The sequence below is a fragment of the Sceloporus occidentalis genome, unplaced genomic scaffold (genome assembly GCF_023333645.1).
Source record: "Sceloporus occidentalis isolate IW3139 unplaced genomic scaffold, rSceOcc1.0.p SCAF_21, whole genome shotgun sequence".
Taxonomy (NCBI): Eukaryota; Metazoa; Chordata; class Lepidosauria; order Squamata; family Phrynosomatidae; genus Sceloporus; species Sceloporus occidentalis.
In genome coordinates, this window is record NW_028317001.1 from 1,104,211 (window position 1) to 1,125,727 (window position 21,517).

The following is a 21,517-nucleotide window of genomic DNA, read 5'->3' on the forward strand; positions in this document are numbered from 1 at the left end:
GAACCGCTGCACATCCTTCCTGTTGCGAGGAGGCTGCCAAGACAACACCGCCTTGACCTTGGCTGGGTCCATAGCCACGCCCTGTGCTGAGACAGTGTACCCCAGAAAGTCCACCTCCCGGAGGTCAAAAGCACACTTCTCCAGCTTGGCATACAAGCGGTATTCCCTCAGGCGCTGGAGCACAGCACGCACATGGGAATCATGGGCTTCTTGATTGGGGGAATAAATCAAAAAATCGTCCAGGTAAATAATCACGAACCGGTCCAAATAGTCCCTGAACACATCATTCACAAAATGCTGGAATACGGCAGGGGCATTGCAGAGACCAAAGGGCATGACCGTATACTCATAATGCCCATACCGAGTCTGGAAGGCCGTCTTCCACTCATCCCCTGCCCGAATCCTCACCAAGTTGTAGGCCCCACGAAGATCCAGCTTGGTGAAGACCTTGGCATGACGAAGCCTCTCCAACAGCTCTGGAATCAAGGGCAAGGGGTAGCGGTTGCGGACAGTGATCTTATTCAAGGCCCGATAGTCATTGCAAAGGCGCAACTCCCCACACTTTTTGCGGACAAAGAGCACCGGGGCACCCGCAGGAGACTTGGAGGGACGGATGAAGCCCCGCTGCAGGTTTTTCTCCAAAAAATCCCTCAGAGCCGCCAGCTCAGGCTCTGAGAGAGAATAGAGACGCCCCGCCGGAATAGGGGCCCCCGGCACCAGATCAATGGCACAGTCATAGGGCCGGTGCGGGGGAAGCCGGTCCGCCTCCTTTTTGTCGAAAACATCCGCAAAGTCCCGGTATTTCTCCGGCAGCGTCACCTTGCCATCCTGAGCCTCTGCCACCACTGCCGCTGGGATCCGCTCCGGCCAGCAGTGCTCCTGACAGTACTCAGAGCCGAAAAGCACCTCCCGCCGGGACCAGGAAATATGCGGGTCATGCCGCGAGAGCCACGACATGCCCAACACCAACGGGAAGTGCGGGACCGCTGCCAACAAAAAACGAAGCTCCTCAACATGGCCCTGGATCTCCAGATGAAGCAACGGCGTCTGATGAGTCACCGGGCCTGAGCGAAGGAGCCGTCCATCAATGGTCTCCACCGGCCGGGGCTCGAGCAGTGCTTCCATGGGAATCCCATGCTGACGAGCAAACGCCAAGTCCATGAAGCAGCTAGAGGCTCCTGAATCCAGCATGGCCCCTACCGGCAAAAGTTCCATGGATGGGAGCCGCAGGGTGGCAGCCACTAGCAGGGGGTCCCTCCGAGAGACCAGAGTAGCAGGAGCGGGTTTTGAACAGGCCCCCAGGTGGCAAACCCTCTCTACACCTGGGGTGCGCCGTTTCCCGGCGGCTTGGCACGACATCCTTTGGCCGGGCAGACCCTGGCAAAATGTCCAGCGAGGCCACAATACAGGCAAAGGCCCTCCCGCCTCCTCCGGTCCTTCTCTGTCCCTGAGAGCCGGGGCCGAGCTCCTCCCAGTTGCATTGGTTCCTCGGTGGTTCCAGGAGCAACAGTCTCAGAAGCAACTGCAGGAGGTGACGACCCAGGAAGCGGAGGCAGTGAGAGGCCAGCTTGTCGAGCCTCTTTCCGAGCCGTAAGGCGGCAGTCCAGTCGGATGGCCTGGGTAATTAAGGCCGACAGGGTTGCTGGGGGTTCAGAGCGGGCCAGTTGGTCCAGGATCCCAGCCGACAGTCCCTGCCGAAACACAGCCTGCAAAGCACTATCACTCCAGGTAACATCCTGGGCAAGAAGGCGGAAAGCCACTGAGTAATCCGCCACCGAACCCTGGCCCTGCTTCAAAGTCAACAGCCCGTGCTCAGCAGTCTCAGTCCTAACTGGGTCTCCCCAAGTGTCTTTAAACTCCTTCACAAAGGATTCCCAGTTATCAAGCACCGGGCTGTTTGCATTCAAATAAGGCGTTGCCCATTTACTAGCTGGGCCAGACAACAGACTGATAACAAAGGACACCTTATATGAGTCTGTGGGAAAATCTGCCTTCCTGATTCTAAAATGCAAACTGCAGCTGGCCAAGAAGCTCTCCAGCATAGCCCGGTCTCCAGAGAATTTCTCAGGCAAAGCAGTGAAACACTTGGTTCTTGGTTTAGGCTGAGGTGGCTGCGGAGCTGGAGCTTGGTTTTGCAGCTCTGCCATAGCCTGAGTGAGCATAGCAACCTGAGTTGTCAGCTTTTGGTTCTGCTCCAACAGTTCTTTAACGAGCACTGCTTCTGCCATTCTGTTATCAGCAATGATTAAGGCTAGAGTTTATTATGTCCGGGATTGCTGCCAGCAATCTCTGACTTATGCTGATACGTGTAGGCAAAACAAACCTTGTGGAGAAGCAGTCAAAGAGCAAGCCGAGGAAACAAGCCGGTGTCGGGGTTGCAGAAAGTCAAGCGTGCCGAAAGACGAGCCGAGGTCAGGAAGCCAGAAAGCAGCGTGGTCAAAACAGTCCGAGGTCACAATAGCCAAGAGATAACAAAGGTCCGGTCCGAGGTCAAGGTAGCAAGGAAGCAAGGTAACAAGATGTCTGGAGCTAGAGCGACAGCAATCACACCAAGGGCTCATGCAATAAACTCTAGCAACAAACTCAAGCCTCTCTTCCACTTAAATCAGGGAAGCTCTCCCTCGAGCCACCTGAGGCTGATTTGCTAACTGTCTTTCTGCAATCCTCCTGGATCTGCGCCTGCAAGCACTCTCGGCCCTTCTCTCTTGATAGGAAGGCACCTGCAGGCAAGCTTCGTCTCCAGACTCACCACTAGGCTGTGGTACCGAAGGAAGCCTCTCTGTGGCACTAGGACCTGGTTGAATCTCCTCCTCTGGGACTGGAGGATCACAGCTGGGACCTGGCAGGGCAGGAACAGCACCTGGCGTTGCCTCAATCAGCCCTTGCTCTGGAGGAGGCTCATCCTCCTCCTCATCCTCCGAGAGCTGATCTTGGCTGGCCATGACATGATCCTTGAAGCGTGAATAATTGGATAAGATTAGAAAATAAGATCAATGGAATAAAAATTAACATACATTGAGTTTAAAATGAGAGTCTTTGCAGACAACATTTTGTATTCCCTGGAGAACCCAGAAAAGAGCATAAGGGAATTGATGGATGTAATACTGGAATTGGAATATGTTTCGGGACTAAAAGTAAACAGAGACAAAACAACAACAAAAAATATGGAGGAAAGGAAGAACAAATCCTGGAAGAAATTAGTGGATTTAAAGTGGGAAAGAAAGTTAAATATCTAGGAATAAATTTCACCAATAAAAACGCAGATCAGTTTCACAATAACTATGAGACAGTAAGGAAGGAAATCAGAAAAGACCTAGAAATATGGGGGAAATTACACTTATCTCTATTAGGAAAAATATCACTGATCCAAATGAGTTTCCTTCCTCTTTTTTTTTTAATTATTTTATTTTAATTAAATTTTAATGCAAACAATACAAGTATATACAGTCTGACAAACATACACAAACATGGCATCCACCCCTACCCTTCCCCTCCCAAGTCATTTATTCTACGTATTCCTCACCCCCCTTTCCCTCCCCCGACCCCCTATACCTACTAACGAGAATAAAAAAAAAGAAAGAAAAGAAAAGAAAAAGGAACTCAATTTACCCTCTTATCATCTACTATCGCCTAATTACCTCTACATCTAAACTATCATCTATCATACAACTCTAACTCATTCTCACACATCCTGAGACTTCCATCCTCTTTGCTTGAATTATAATGTTCTTGTATCTCTTATATATGTTCTATTTCATCTATTCTATACTAAGAGTTTTCCTAAGTACATTCTCCATTTTTAAATACTTCACTTTCTCTATCTTATTACAATTACTTCATTGTGTATACTACGCTTCTTCAGCAGATAATCAACATACAAATTATTAACAAATCAGTACAATCTATCATCAAATTTATCAATATCACTATTTTACAGTATTATTCCTTTACATTGTTTCCTCATATATTCAAACACCAATTGCCATTCATCATTAATTTTCTTCTCAACATCCACCATGGCTGTATCCCTTATTACCTGTGTTAATTTGTCCATTTCTATAATTTCCATCAATTTTATTATCCATTCTTCTTTTTTTGGAATAACCTTTGATTTCCATTTCTGTGCCAATAAGATTCTTGCTATCGCCATCATATAAAATAATTGTTTTCCAAATTTTATTTCTATTCCATTATCGAAAAGTCCTAATAAAAAGCTCTCTGGTTTTAGTTCTAATTTGATGTGTAATATTTCCCCTATTAAATCTCTGATTTGTTTCCAAAAATTATTTATGTTCTTGCAACTCCACCAGCAGTGGATAAACGTCCCAGTTGTGTCTCCACATTTCCAGCATTGATTGTTTTTGTTTTTATATATGTTAGCTAATCTCTCAGGGGTTAAATACCACTGACAGAACATTTTAAACCAATTTTCCTTTATGTTTTGCGATGCTGTGTGTTTCAATCCTTTAATCCACATAAATTCCCACTGATCCAATTGTATATTATGTCCCAGATAATTTGCCCATTTGGTCATAGTCTCTTTAACCACTTCTCCCTCCATTTCCCATTCTAGTAAGTTTTTTATATATTTTCCCAATTTCCTTTTCTTGATTATTGATTAATAATGCCTCCAAATCTGTCTTATTTTCTTCATCTCCAATTTCTTTTAGGTCTTTCATCATTCTTTCGTATATCCTTCTGTATGCATACCATCCCATATCAAATCCTTCTTGTTCCAATTCTACTTGTGATTTTATTATTATTTTACCCATATATTTTTTTGTCAATTCACTATATTTGAACCATTTTTCCCTTCTGATCATTTCTTTTCTATATATAGCCTCATGGGGTGATAGCCACATCGGGAGTTTAATAATAATCCGCCTTTTGTATTTATTCCATACCGCTAATAAATTCCTTCTCACGCAATGATTACTGATTATTTTGTTAACTTTTTCTTTATTATACATTAAATAGGCATGAAAGCCATAACTAAGCCCTTCTCCTTCTAGTTCCAAAAGTTTTCTCTCCTCTAAACTCATCCACGCTTTTAGCCAAATAAGGCTACAAGCTTCTGAGTATAATTGCAGGTTCGGTAATCCCATTCCTCCTCTTTCTTTGGCATCCTGCAATAGCTTCAATCTAATTCTTGGTCTTTTATTCTGCCAAATGAATCTTGATATATCTCTTTCCCAATTTAGGAATGGTTTCTTTGAATTAATAATAGGAATCATCTGAAACAAAAAGAGAATTTTGGGGAGAACAGACATTTTTATTGTAGCTATTCTACCCATAAACGATAGTTTTAACTTATTCCAGTTCGATAAGTCTTTCTTAATATCCAACCACAGTTTGACATAATTGTTTTCAAATAATTAATTAGGTTTTTTTGATAACCAAATTCCCAAATAGTTTACTTTTTTCTTTATTGCAATTCCCGATTTCTCCTCTAACCACTTCTCTTCTTCTTTTCTAACATTTTTTGTTATTAGTGCTGATTTATTTTTGTTAATTTTACATCCCGAAAATGCTCCGAATTCTTCAATTAGATCCAGTAATGGTTCCATACTAGTTTGCGGCTCTTCCAAATTTATCACGACGTCGTCTGCGAAAGCCCGGATTTTATATTCAAATTGTTTAATTTCCACACCTTTAATTGTGTCATTATTTTTTATCCTAATCATCAAGGTTTCCATTATTAACAAGAAGAGAAGTGGTGAGAGAGGGCACCCCTGTCTTGTACCCCTCTCAATCTCAACTAACTTTGATAGGTCTCCATTGATGTTAATTTTTGCCTTTTGTATTGTATAAATTTGCAAAATCCAATTTCTATAATTTAATCCACAATTAATCTTTTCCAAAATTTCTAGCAATGCCACCCATTTGACCGAGTCGAAGGCTTTCTCCATATCCACAAATACCAGACCCAACTTTTTATCACTATGTCTTTCATAATATTCTATGATGTTTAATATATATCTAATATTGTTTCTCATATATCTTTTTGGTAAAAAACCACATTGATCCGAGTCTATCAATACTTCTAAACAATTCTTAAGTCTGTAGGCCATAATCGTTGCAAAGATTTTATAATCCAAATTAAGAAGTGAAATTGGTCTATAATTTGAAATCTCTAATTTGTCCTTGCCTTCTTTTGGAATTAAAATTATTTCTGATTCTTTCCATGATTCCGGTATTTTCCCTATCAAGATATTATTCATAGTCAATCTTAAAGGTTCGGTTATTTCTTTTTTGAATACTTTATAAAACTCTATAGGGAAGCCGTCTGGGCCAGGTGATTTGCCATTTTTGTTTTTCTCAATTGCCATCTCTACTTCATCTTGTGTAATTTCTGCTTCTAAATTTGCTTTTTGAAGTTCGTTAAATTTGAATAATTTCCCTTCTTTCAGGAATTCTCCTAATGTGATTGGATGGTCTTGTCTTTTTGAGTATAATTTATTATAATATTCCCTAAAATGTTCTATGATCTCCTCTTGCTTGGTAACTATCTTATCATTTATTTTTATCTTTGCTATCGTTCTTTCCTCCTTTCTTTTTCTTAATCTGTACGCTAACCATTTCCCTGGTTTATTTGCATTCTCAAAATACTGTAGCTTAGCCTTTCTTAGTTCGTTTCCTACCTCCTCTGCCAGCTCTAAGGATATCTGATTTTTCAATCATTTACTTTCCATACGTGCTTGTTCATTTTGGGGATTTCTAATTAGTAAATTTTCTTTTCCTTTCAAACTTTTACTTAATTGCTCAATTTTTGTATTTTTCTTTTGCCTAAAAATTATATTTTGTTGTATTAAATGACCCCTAAACACTGCTTTCCCAGCGTCCCATACTATATCTGGTGCCGTTTCTTTATTTGAATTCTCTTTGAAATGATTTGTTATTACTCTTTTAGTATTCAATACTATATCTTCGTTTCGTAATAAGTCAAGATTCAATCTCCATTTAAAGAAAGGTTTCTTATTTGTAAAATCCTTTAATTCCAGTACTTGTGGGTTATGATCCGAAAGGATCCTGGGCATAATTTCCATCCCTTTAACAAATTTCGCTAATGTTTGTGTAATTAAGATTAGGTCAATTCTAGCCAGAGAATTGTGTCTTGATGAGTAATGAGTATATTCTCTTGCTGAATCATACAAGTATCTCCAGGTATCTAATAGGTTTATGTTGTCCATTAGCCTAAAAAGTGATTTTGGTAGCTTCCCCTGTTTCTCTTTTATAATTTTACTTGAATTTCTATCCCGTTCTGGGTTTATCACCCCATTGAAATCTCCTAACACAATTATCTCTTCATATTTTTGTTCTAATAATATGTCTTGTAATTCTTCAAAAAATTTTGCTTTTTTTTCTTGGGGTGTGTAAATTCCCATTAATAAAATTTTTTTCCACTAGTGTAAATTTCAATACCCAACAGATAACCTTTATTATCATTATAAATTTCCTTAGATTTTACGTAGTCCTTTACATAAATTATTACTCCCTTTTTCCTTTTTTGGTTAGTTGATATGTAACATTTCCCTAGTCTTTTGCCTTCAATATATTTTTTTCTCCCTTTTTTATATGAGACTCTTGTAAGCATATTATTTCACATTTTTGTTTTGCCAAAAAGTGGAATACTTTCCTTCTTTTACCTGCTGAGTTCAAGCCATTTACATTCCAACTTAAAATTTTCATTATTTATTAGCTTACGCCTTTATTTAATCAGTATAATCGAATAAATGAGGAAACAATTTGAAATCACCCCACAATACAAAAGGAAAACAGTACAGCCAAGTAAATATTCACTCTTTCCATGACTTCTCCACTAAATCTTCCTTAACCCAGCATCTTATCAAGGTCTGGATCCTTTCCTTTCTCTGGATTTTTATTTCCCCCCAATGTCTTTACTTGTTCCTTCTTCTTTTGTTCTAAATCCAGCAGCCTTGCCGCCATCCCTCTTCTTCGCACCCCTTGTTCGTGTTCTGAATGGTTTTGGTCTCTTGCCTTTTCAATTGCTTTCCTATTTCTTTTCCAAAAATCAGTTGCTTTGTCCATTGAGTCAATCTTGTATCTTTTTTGTTTCCACGTTAATGTCAGTCCTTCAACCTCATCCCATCTGAATGGTATTCCATAAATCTTTAGCTGATCTGATAAAAAACTATAGTCTCTCCTCGATTTTAAGACAGCAGCTGGAATGTCTTTAAAGATCTGGATCAAACGTCCTCCTATTATCAATTCTTTTTTGAAACTTTGCTGTATAATTAGGTCCCGAGTCTGTTTTCGTACACAGTACACCACAATGTCCCTGGGAAGTTTCTTCTGTCTTGCTGCTTTCGAACTGATGCGATACATCGTATCTATCTCCCAAGGGAACTGTTCCGCTGGTTCTTCAACAAAGTCAGCTAGTAGTGGGATCAAAAATCGATGAAGGTTCTCCTCCTCCTGCTCTGGTACTCCACGAAGTTTGATACAATTTTGTCTCACTTTCGTTTCTAGTCTTATTATTGTTTGTTTATCAATCTTTCTCTCTTCTTCCATCTTTTTGACCTTTTCTTCCATCTGTGTAGCATTGCTTTCCATTTGCTTCACATTGAGTTCCAGATCTTCTACTTTGTTAGCAATTTTCTCCATGTCCTTATTAATCTTTTCCAAAGAGTCTTTAATTTCTCCCATTTCTCTATGGATCTCATTCCTTATCTCCAGTTTCAAATCATCTCTCAATTTTTTATTATCATCCTTCAGTTCATCTTTCAGTCGTTGGTTATCTCCTTTTAAATCAGGTCTCAAATTCCTTATTTCATCCAGCATTGTTAAGTCACTAATTTCATTAGGTTTATTAATTAATTCCACAGATGGTCTTTTTTGGGGTGGAAATAAGGGAAGTGCTGTTACTTTTTTATTTGCTGACATTTCTTTTCCAAAGCTTGGCCACACAAAAATGAAATCCACTGGAATACAACCAAACATACACAGCTTCCTAATCTAATACATACTCAAATAGATTCAATTATACTAATCTTTAACAGGGAAGGAGAAAAAACAAAACAAAAAAGAAGCTATACCCAATTATTGCCTTTTAAATTATTATACAATGTTGTTACAATTTAATTAATTCCTCACTTTCCTTCCCTGGTTCTCCTTAATGACAGCAGATGGCACTCTTACCCTTTTTAAAGCACTTTGTTAGCCTATGCCTTGTTGACTTTCCTTTTTTCCCCTTCTTTCTCTATCTCCAGGGAGTTAGTTTAGTCTTGCACCAGCAAGTTCTTATCTATACTTTACAGGTGTTCTCACGGACATTTACAAAGTGCCAGTTGCTACCCGTAGGCTTCTTACAAACTTACTCTGAATATATGTTTTAATCCCCCTTAATAACCAACTATTAAGCCAAGAAGTTTATACCCCAGACAAAGTCAGTAAGGCAAAGGAAATAATAGAGAGACCATAGAGACAAAGCACAAAATTGTCCTCTTCATCACACCAACCAAAACAATGACAGTAATAATAAACCCCAAACCCTGAGTTTAGCACGTTTCAGTCACAACTTGTTGTCAAGATATATTTCAAACTCCAGCACTGGTGTCTCCACTGTATTCTTTCACTTCACAAGGGGCTTGAAATCACACAGGTAAGAGGAAATGGTTTTAGGATGCAGCTTATTTTTGTAGCTAGCTAAGTGGATTTTCTCTTGTAATCCTTAGCGTAATAGAGTCAATAAGTACATTTATGTATCCATGAGATGCCTATCTTCCAGTGTATCAGATCTTCCAAACCCCTGAGGTATTTTGTCCTACTTTTTCGGAGTTCTTTCCTGCAATCTCCGCTCTTCCCCTCCACTCCTTCTCAGAAAGACACTCCTTTCTTATCTCCCTCACACTCCTCAGCGAAGTTGCAATTAAACTGTCACAATGAAGGATGGTGTAGAGATTATTTCAAAGAGGAGAGCGTTTTCTTTCAGTTTCTTTCTTCTTGTTGCTTAAGAGTAATAAAGTGGTAGGTTCGCTTACACCAAAAGGCTGGCTGCTGGTTCCGAGCTCACCCGCGCACCCCTGGGCTCCTTTCCATACCGGTCTCCCAGATCTCATCCAGACTTCTCTCCGTCCTCTCCTCCTTTCAGCCTTGGGGATCGGATGTCAGGAGTTCACAGGGATGCAAAGTGGGCGCCTCTGGTTCCCCTTATCAAGGGGCTACTTCAGCTTTGCTTGGATGCCTCGCACAAAGCCTGGTCCCCAGCAGCTGTCGCTTTGAGTGATGAGCCTCACTCACAAGCGGCCACCGCGATCGGCCATACCACCGGAAGTCCCAAATGAGTTTCATTCCTGAAATACTGCTTCTGCTTCAAGCGATACCCATCATCCAGAATGAAAAACCATTGACTCTATGGCAAAAGGAATAAAAAAAAAGCCAGGATAAAAACAAAACTACTTTGTGATGACAAAAGTAGAGGAGGGCTGGGTTTACCAAAAAGAAAACTTTATTATGCTGCTTGTTGTTTAGTTTGGATTAGAGAATGGTTTATGTTAGAGAATGAACAATTGTTATGTCTGGAGGGTGAACATTTAAGATTTGGGTGGAATGGATCCCGAATTTACGGCAAAGAGAAAGTTCATAAAGAAAGCACAAATCATTTCGTAAGAAAAGCTCTGTTGAAGATCTGGGGGGAAAAGAAGTGTAGAATATGTCCAAAAATACCTTCATGGTGTTCGTCACATGAGGCTCTTTTTGGGAGGAAAGGTATCCAGAAAACTCAATGGTTAAGATACAAGGATGTACTGAAAGAATCGCAAGGAAAACTAGAGATCAAACTTAAAGAATCTGGCCTAGATTTTTCAATGGTGTCTTTATCGTCGAATGAGGGAGAGGTTTAAAATAGATGTGAAATTAGAAGGAATACAAAATGAAAAGTGGGAATTGTGGAAGCCATGCTCCATGGTCATTCCATGCCTGATGAGAGTGTTGGAGAAGCATGCAGCTGTGTTTCTCTAGCCAGAAGCAAAAGGAAGGCATTCTCCTCTGAGGGCCACTGGGGAGGTCAGGAGGTTTCAGCAGATGATGCGCTCATTTCACATCTAGCGACAGGGACATAGCCAGGGTCCTCTCCAATTCCCATCCCCTGACCCCCCTCCACTCTCACAAGGCATGGAGTGTCAGGACCATGGTGAACAGCTCTGAGGAAATGACAGGCATGTGGCCACTAGGTGGAGCTGTTGTGGAAGTCATTGACAGCTCTAGTGGCAGCATTAAAGAGTGCATCATTGGAATGTTGATGCAACTGTCAACTGTCATTCTCAACTGTCACGGAGGAAGAGTCAGACAGTGTGAGCCTCACAGTGGGTTGTTACTGGTGTGGATGGTGGATGGTGTCGATGTATATAGTGCTGTACACAGTGGAACTTCTTATATGAATAAAAGCCTGATCTGAGAGAAGATTACAGTGTCTCTGCTCATTGAGAAAGCGACAGGTGTTTCTTCAGCTCACAAGCTACTGACTACAGTCAAGGTGGAGAATCTGGTGCCATACGTTAACGTGTTGCCTCACGTGCTGCGCAACACAGCAATGTCAAAAGCGTTTAACATGGAGTATCTGTTGTGTAGGGGAGCTGCAGTGAATCCCTGCTAGGTCCAGAGGGCTTTGTTTGGTGAAGAGGGAGGAAGGGGATACCCACCTCTGCATTGGCCCAAAGGCATATGTCACCTGCGTATCTCACTAGCAGCATGCTGTTCTCTGTGTCTTGACAAATCAAGCCTAACCCTAGTCTCTTTTCTCAGGAACTTCATCTCAGTCTCCTTCTACACAGCCTTGGGCCATATTTTGCTGAAAGAGACACAGGTGCAGGGCCACCAGGACAACCTAATGGCCAACACAGAGGCCAAGCAGAGGGAGTTGGGCTCCAAGAGAAAAAGGCTGTCGAAGTACAACAACTCTTTGGTGAGTTGACATCCTGACTATTAGTTTCATTTGTGTCACTGCTGGGGCTGTTCATGAAAGCGAGCGGAGAACATATTGTTCCAATTTGGCAGAGAAAGTCCTGGTTAATCCTCTGTCACCGCACTTTTTCAGGGGCTTTCAAAAATGTCCCGGTTTCTCTCTCCTCCTCCCACTTTGCCCCTTCTCCTCAGCTGCCTTGGGTTACTGCAAAGTGACATCCAAGGAGTTTGCACTCCATCAACTCAAAAATGGGGACAGGAGAGGAGATAAGTTTCAAGGGTCTTCCCTTGCCAGGAGGCTGAAGCAAAAGCAAACTGCTGTGCCCTTCCTAGCTTGTGTGATCTTCCTCCTAAACAACCTTGGCCATCCTCAGCACCTTCTGGTGTTGCTTGTCCACATGTGCCTTGCTTTTCCTGTCTGTGAAATGTTGGGGATATGGGAGACCATCTCTGGATCTAAATTGGGGGTGGCCCAGTGGCCTTCACGTCCAGAATGCTCCCCAGAACTGTTTTTTAAAATGACATTTGCCTCTGAAATGTGGCAAGAAATGGCTGAATGCACCATAATTCTTTTGTGGCTAAATGTACTCTATGTGTTGGGATAGTCAGTATCCTAATCCATCCTCAATATCCCAGCCATGGCCTAAATTATATTGTTTATTACATTGTATGTTATATTGAAAGGATTCAAGACAAACTGATCTGAAAGGCAGTAGCTTTTTGCTTGCTAACAGAATTTAAAGTTTATTTCTGAAGTGATGAAATAACATTTGGGAAGCACCATGTGCTTTCCTCCCCTTTTCTTTGTCACTCTCTGGATGAGGGCTATTTTCTATTTCAGGTGACCTTTGCCGATGTGGCAGTATATTTCTCCAAGGATGAATGGAATCTGTTGACGGCGAAACAGAAACTTTTGTACAATTCTGTAATGATGGACAATTATGAAAATGTGGCTTCTGTAGGTAAGGAACCTGAATCCATGGCTCTTTCTAAAAAGACTGAGGGCCCTTTCATTATTATCATGTTGCTATGGTTCCACTAGTATTATAGACTCATAGAGTTGGAATAGACCACAAGGGCCATCCAGTTCAACCCCCTTCTGCCATGCAGGAATACACATCCAGCCTCTCTTTAAAGACCTCCAAAGAAGAGGACTCCACCAAACTCTAAGGGAATATATTCCAATGTCAAAGTGCTCTTACTGTCACAAAGTTCCTCCTAAGGTTTAGGTGGAACCTCTTTCAATGTGTCTGGCATCCATTGCGGTGTCTCCTTTTCTCGGTGTCAGCAAAAAGCAAGCCTGCTCCTTGCGCAACAGGACACCCTTTCAAATGTTTAAACATGGATATCATATCCACTCTTTTTTTCTTTTTCCAAATTTTATTATTAAAACAGATACATAAAACAAATAAACAAAAAGTGAATATATACAAATTTACACTAAAATAACACAACTTAACAACCAGACAAAAACAATACCAGAGGTACATTCATAATAACGTTCCATTCCTACTTGTTTCCCAATATATGGAAGAAGGGACCCTTCTTTTACTTATCCCAAACCCCCAGGTCTAAAACCTTCAACTAAATACCTTTCCTATTCTATCTTCCTTCTTTCTTACCTTCTTCTTTCCTTCCTTAACACCATCGCTTCTTCTTCTTCAATAACTAATCCAACTTCTAATACTCAACCTACTCCAACCTTCTACACTTACTTCTCTTAACTTAACTCTTTTAGCTCTCTAACTCTCTCTCTAGTGAAACCATCTCCTTCTTCATATTGGGTCTTCGACCAGTAAATTCCCCAATCATTCTGGTTCACATTCATACCAACATAAAGCTTCCCTTCGCCAGTCTTCGTATTATTTTTGATTGATCTTGCCTTTCTTAAAATGCAATAAAGCAACAATCTAGATCCAATCACCCTTATTAAAATACATTTTTTACAACACGATTTCCCATTCATTTATGTTTAAAACAAAGTATGGTATTATCTCACATAGAAGGCTTCATTGTATTACCCCACTTAAGGTCCAAAAATTTAAAGAAACCTTGCCAGTCCTCCTTTGTTTTGTCTATGGGTTTATCCCTCAAAATTTGAGTTAGACTATCCCTTTCTATTCCTTCATAAACTTTGTATATCCATTCTTCAATTGTCGGTATTGTTTGGCATTTCCAATGTTGCGCATAGCACATTCTAGCTAAGACTACTAAATAATACAGTGATTTTTCTTCTTTCCCCTTTATGTCTTCTTCAAATATTCCCAGCAGAAAACATTCCGGATTGTGTTTAATGGTTCTACCCATAATAATATTAATCTGGTTGTTAATATTCCTCCAGTATTCCTTAGCAAATTTACATGTCCACCAGCAATGATACATGGTTCCCACCTCCTTACCACATTTCCAGCATAGATTATTGGAATTTTTAGACATTTTGGCAATTTTGTTTGGGGTCAAATACCACCGATAAAACATTTTATAAAAATTTTCACGTAAATTCTGAGAGACCGTAAGCTTGTAATTATTCCTCCAAGTTCTCTCCCATTGATTCAAGTGAATGGGGTGTCCGATATTATTAGCCCATGCAATCATTTGTTTTTTTACTACCTCTTCTTCCATGTCCCAATTTAATAAGATTTTATAAACCTTCCCGATTACTTTCACCGAATTATCAATTAAGCACTGAATTATATCTGACTTGTCGTTGCGATGGGCGAATCCATATAATCTCCCATCTTCTCTAAATCTTTCTTGCAGTTGTTTATAAGTAAACCAATTGAAATTCCATCCCTCTTTAATCAATTGTTCTTTGGATTTCAGACTTACTATCGGGTTCCTCCTATCGATCAGGTCTTTCTATCTAATCCAGTCATCATCTCTAATCATCTCTTTCCTGTAGAAAGCCTCTTGGGGTGAAGTCCAGTCAGGAATCTTTGTAATTATCCTGCCTCTGTACCTGTTCCATACTCCTATTAATGCTCTTCTTATACAATGTCTAGCAAAGGATTTATTTTGTTTTTCTTTTCCATAAATCAAATAAGCATGCCATCCATAATTCATCCCATCTGCTTCTATATCTAATAGTGTATCGTTTTCTAACAAAATCCAATCTTTAAGCCATAATAGACAGCATGCCTCGTAATAAATTCTCAAATTAGGTAAATTTAGACCGCCTCTTTCCCTTGCATCCTGCATTAATTTAAATTTAATTCTCGGTTTGTGCCCTCTCCAGATAAATTGAGATATATCTTGATCCCATTCTTTAAATACTTTGTTGGGGATCCCAATGGGTAGGGTCTGGAACAAGTACAGGATCTTAGGGAGCACCATCATTTTTATTGTTGCTATTCTCCCCATTAGAGACATCTGGAGTTTGTTCCAATTTATCAATTCTTTTTTAATATTGCCCCATAGTTTTTTGTAATTGTTTTCAAATAGTTCTATAGTTTTGTTAGATATTTGAAGTCCTCAATAAATGATGTTTTTAACAATACGAATGCCTGATTCCTTTTCTAATTCTGATTGGTCAACCTTATTTATATTTTTTGCCAAAATACCGGATTTGTCTTTATTTACTTTGCACCCAGATATCTCGCCAAATTCATCCAATATTTGTACAATGTTTTTAACGTTGTCTCTTGGGTTTCCACAAAAAAGAATAATATCGTCTGCAAATGCCTTAATCTTATAGTTGTTTCTTTTTAATTTTATTCCCTCAATTTCTTTAGTTTCATTAATTTTCCTAATCAGGATTTCAATTACCATCAAAAATAAAAGCGGAGAAAGAGGACACCCTTGTCTAGTTCCTCTCTTGATTATAATTGGTTCTGTTTTTTCTCCATTGATTCTGACTTGTGCTTTCTGATCTCTATAAATGGCCTTTATCCAATTGGTAAAATTATCTCCCACTTTAAATACTTTTAACATTTTTAGTAACGTGTCCCAACTAACCGAATCGAAGGCCTTTTCCAAATCAAGAAAATATATACCTAATTTTTTATCGTAACGATTATCACAATATTCTAGAACATCTATCAGAAATCTAGTGTTATCCCTAATGAATCTCTGAGGTAAGAAACCTCTTTGATCATTACCAGTGGTCTCATTTAAACAATTTTTTAATCTTTTAGCTAATATATATGCAAAAATTTTATAATCACAATTCAAAAGTGATATTGGTCTGTAATTTGAGGGATTTTCCAAATCTCTTTTCTTTGGGGATTAAGGTTATTTCAGCTTCTTTCCATGAAGGGGGTAAGTTCCCTGATATTGCCTCATTCATAATTGTTTGGAGAATATCTACCACCTCTTCTTTAAATGTTTTATAAAATAAATTAGTCAATCCATCATTACCCGGAGTTTTCCTCAATTTAGATGACTGGATTGCTTCTTCAATTTCCAGTCTGGATATCGGTTGGTTGAGATCATGTCTCATTTTGTCTGAGAAAGGTTGAATATTACAATCCTGGATATAATTCTCGAGTTTCCCAGTGTCAATCGCTCTTTCAGCATATAAGTGTTGATAAAACTCTCTAAAAACTTCTTTGATTTCTTCCTGTTTAGTTAGAAGGATTTCACCTTTCCTAATCTTACTAATCATTTTCTTCTGTTTTTCTTTTCTTAGTTTATATGAAAGCCATTTACCTGTTTTGTTCGCATGTTCGAAATAGTTTTGCTTAACCAGTTTCAACTTTTTCCCCAATTCCTCCGTGGTAAATGAGTCCAATTGTTTCTGCAATATTTTAATTTCATTTAATACCTTTTTATTGCCAGGGTATTTAGTTAAACTTTCTTCCTTCTCTTTCAATAACTTATTTAAATTCATAACCTTTTTCTTTTTTTTCTTTTTGATGCTTGATGTTTTGGTAAGTAAAGAAACCTCTAAAAACGGCCTTAGCTGCATCCCATACCATGGGTAATTTAACCTCTTTGTCTGAATTTTCTTTAAAGTAATTTCTCATCATTATTTTAGCGTCTTTAACTACCTCTTTGTCTTTCAATAAATCTTCATTTAAATACCAATTGAAGGTTTTATGTGTTTCTTTAATTTCTAAGACTATTGGGTTATGGTCCGAAATATTTCTGTTTAAAGTTTCCATCTTATCAATTTTACAAATCAAGGGGCTAGAAACAAAGAACATATCTATTCGAGAGAGGGATTGGTGTCTTTCCGAGTAGAAGGTAAACATTTTTTGGTTTTTATATAAATGCCTCCAGACTTCTATCATATTCCAGTCCTTAATAAGGTCAAAAAAAGATTGGGGCAATTTCCCTTGTGTTTCTTTAATTTTTTTCCCTGAGGTTCTGTCGTTTTGCGGATCCATCACTCCGTTAAAATCCCCCAACAAAATCATATTAGTATAATCCAAATCCGATATTTTCCTCTTAAGTTTTTTGAAAAATTTACTCTTCCCTTCTTGTGGACCATAAATTCCCAAGATTAGGATTTTTTCCCCCTTCCAAATAATTTCAACCCCTAGAAAATGGCCTTCAGGGTCACATATAACTTGTTTAGATTCGTATCCACTCTTGGTGTAAATAATTAAGCCCCGCTTTGCTTTCCCAATGGCACATAAGTACTCTTTGCCCAATCGTTCATTTCGGACCAGTCTAGCATCTTTCTTCCTGATTTTGGTTTCTTGTATACATACAATGTCTGCTTTCTGCTTTTCAAGAAAATGAAAAACCTTTTTTCTCTTTTGGGGAGAATTTAACCCCTTAACATTTAAAGATATAATTTTCATATTTATTAATGTTTATTTTAACAGCTGGAGTAAATATGTTTAATATGGAGAGTAGAACTAATATCTTATTTTGAGCCAATATTTACTTGGAGTGCTTCCCCTTGGAGTAGTATACTAGTTTCAGAGATTGAGATTTAGTAGTCTTAATATATTACTTTACAAAATTCAAGGATATACTTGCACCTTACAAGATTAAGTCAAATCCCGACAATTATTTATGTAATCAAAATATCAAAGTTTATTAAGGTAATACACAATATAATTTCTTTACAGTTAAAGGGAAATTAAAAAGTAAAAAAATTCATAGACAACAGAATAAAGAATAAGATACCTACAAGAAGTCAAAAATACTTTCTAATGGAGCTTACACAAATAGAGTTAATTAAATTAAATCAATTTCCTAGGTACTACCCCCCCCCCTTATCTTCGTCGCTGTTTCTTTTGTCATGTGTTCTTCGTAGATCTTCCAGTAGTTTTCCAGCCTTGTCCATTGAATTAATTCTTATCCTTTTATCATTCCAGAAGACGTGTATCCCCTCAATTTCGTCCCATTTAAATGGAATATCTAAATTCTTCAATTTATCCGTCACAAATGATGAATAATCTCTTCTTCTCTTGAGAATTTTACCAGGGATATCTTTGAGGATCAAGATCTCCTTCCCTTCGATCAACAGCTTCTTTTTATAGCTTTGTTGGAGCACGAGGTCTCTCGTTTGTTTACGAACAAAATAAATTACCACGTCCCTCGGCAATTTTTTCATCTTAGCAACTCTGGAATTCAGTCTATATACGCGGTCAAGTTCCCAAGGAAAATGGTCAATAGATTCTTCAACAAAATTAGCCAAGATCGGTGACAGATCTACATATAAATTTTCGTTTATTTTTTCTGGAAGGCCACGTAGTTTTAAACAATTCTCCCTCTGCTTCAATTGGATCCTTAATACTTGCTCCTGTTCTTCTTTCAAATCCGTATTTCTTTCTTCATTTTGTTTTTCCAGATCTTCTGTTTTCCTTTCAAGGTTCTTCACTTTTTCTTTGATCGTAGTTATATCTATATCGATTTTGTCCAACCTGGTTTTAACCTCGGCAATTTCATTTTTTAACTCATCTCTAGAATTCCATATCTCTTTATGCGTTTCTGCCTGCAGTTTCCTCATTTCTTCTAGGAGAGACTCGTTGTTTTCCATTGTTTTACTATGTATTTCAGATATGATTGGGGTTGATGATCTTCTCTGTGATGCCGTTATGGCTTGTGATGTTGTCTTCCTCGTTCCTACAGGCATCTTTATTTTTAGAGAATAACGTGTTAATCAAAAGGTATTAGAAACCCTGTTATTAAATTTGAAGTTTCTTTGCTAAGATCAATTAAGAGAGAGATTAGTTTGCTAATTAGAAGTTGCCCCCTCCTCGCCGGACTCCGCAGCCAAGCCGCGCTTCTGCCGGGCAGCCTCCTCCCGGGGTGTCGGAGGTGCGCATCTGCGCACCGCCCCGGGAGTGCCGCCCACGGACTGAGGAGCACCGCAGCGGGACTCTTTGTTTTTGGCTGCTTTGGCCTTTGGCGGTAGCCGGGGAGCGGGCCCTTTAAAAGACTCCTGGGGGGAAGACAGGGAGTGAGCTCGCCAGGTGAGAGCGGCGAGCTTATAAGCTGGACGCCGGACCTTCCTGTCACGCCCCCTTTGCCCCCTCCTCGCCGGACTCCGCAGCCAAGCCGCGCTTCTGCCGGGCGGCCTCCTTCCGGGGTGTCGGAGGTGCGCATCTGCGCACCGCCCCGGGAGTGCTGCCCACGGACTGAGGAGCACCGCAGCGGGACTCTTTGTTTTTGGCTGCTTTGGCCTTTGGCGGTAGCCGGGGAGCGGGCCCTTTAAAAGACTCCTGGGGGGAAGACAGGTAGTGAGCTCGCCAGGTGAGAGTGGCGAGCTTATAAGCCGGACACCGGACCTTCCTGTCACGCCCCCTTTGCCCCCTCCTCGCCGGACTCCGCAGCCAAGCCGCGCTTCTGCCAGGCGGCCTCCTCCCGGGGTGTCGGAGGTGCGCATCTGCGCACCGCCCCGGGAGTGCCGCCCACGGACTGAGGAGCACCGCAGCGGGACTCCGCATTTGCGCAGCTGCGCAGTTTCTGCTGGGCTAGGGAAGTGGTGGGTTAGCCTAGAGCAGAGGATGCCTGTGGTGGCTAACCTCTGCTCTTTATATTGTTGGTGTAGGGTGGGGGGGAGGTCATGGACGCGGGGGATGCATGGGCTGGGGAGGAAGGGGATAACACCATTTTGAGCGGAGCTCCTATTGAGGTTGTGTGGGGCAGGGGGAGGTATGGCGGTGGGAGGAGGGACTTGCGTTCCAGGGGAAGGCGAGATCGATGCCTCATATCTATCTCCCCTTCCAGTCCCCCTCCCAACCTAAGGGACCTGAGGGTCACTCCAACCGTGCCACAAACCCTGTCGCTGCTCCTGTGCAACGCCAGATCAATTAACAACAAGACCCACATCCTCCACGACCTGTTGGAGGACCGAAGTTGTGATCTGGCTTGCATTACTGAGACCTGGCTTGGGCCTGAAGGTGAAGCTGTGTGGGTTCAGGCCCTGCCTGCCGGGTTCTCGGTGAAGGACCAGCCCAGGTTAGGTGGGCGGGGGTGTGTGTGTGTGTGGCCTTGATACATAGGAACACCGTGTCCCTCACTAGGAACCACATCCGACAGACGTCCTATATCGAGTGTATATACCTGACCCTAAAAGCGAGGGACAGTCTAGGGATTCTGTTGGTGTATGGGCCACCCCGTGCACTAACTGACTCCCTTAACGAGCTGACACAGCTGGTTGCTGAACTGATGTTGGAGACGCCCAGGCTACTTGTCCTGGGCGACTTCAACATCTCTCTCACGGCCAGCTATGTTCCACCCGGTGCGGCTCGCGAATTCATGGATACCATGGCGGCCATGGGCCTGTCCCAGCTGATTTTGGGTCCCACGCATTGCGCAGGTAATACGCTCGATTTGGTCTTCTGTTCTGATGCGGAAAATCCGTGGGTGGAAATATCCAATATTTCCCCCCTGCCATGGACAGATCATTTCCTGGTTGAGGCGCAAATCAAGGTCTCTACCCAGATCCCCCCCGGGGGTGGCGGACCGATTAGGATGGTCCACCCTCGAAGGCTAATGGAACCCAAGAGGTTCCAGGAAGCCCTAGAGGGACACATGGTTGGAAGTGACGGCGATTCTGTTGATGCCCTGACTGGTATCTGGAATACCGGTCTCTCGAGGGCTATACACAGTATCGCTCCCAAGCGCCCTCTCAGACCTGCTTCCAAACGTAAGCCCTGGTATACGGAAGATCTCCGGGCAAGGAAGCGGGAGCTGCGACGGCTAGAGTACCGTTGGCGGAAACACCTTCGCTTAGACGACAAGACTCTCCTAGCCCAACTGTTAGAGGACTACGGAGAGGCGATACGAGCAGCAAAGAATTCGTTCTATGGTGCTCGCATCATGTCCGCGGAGTCGCGTCCAGCAGAGTTGTTCAGGGTGGTCAGGGAGCTAACTCAGCTCCCTCCTGCCCTGAACCAGATCCTTGAACCTTCTAAGGCCTGCTGCGACCAATTTAACAACTTCTTCGTGGATAAAACTTCTCGGATAAGCGAAGGTCTTAACGCCGACATTCAGGCAGAACCTAGAGTAGAGGCATCCAGGGCCTCCGCGGACTTTATTAAACTGGATCGGTTTGAGTTGGTAAGTACCGATGATGTGGACAAGATCCTCGGAAGTGTTCAGAAGACAACCTGCTCTCTCGATCCCTGTCCCTCGTGGCTAGCAGCCCAGGGGGGACCGGTTGTCACTTTATTGTTACACCGGATTATTAATA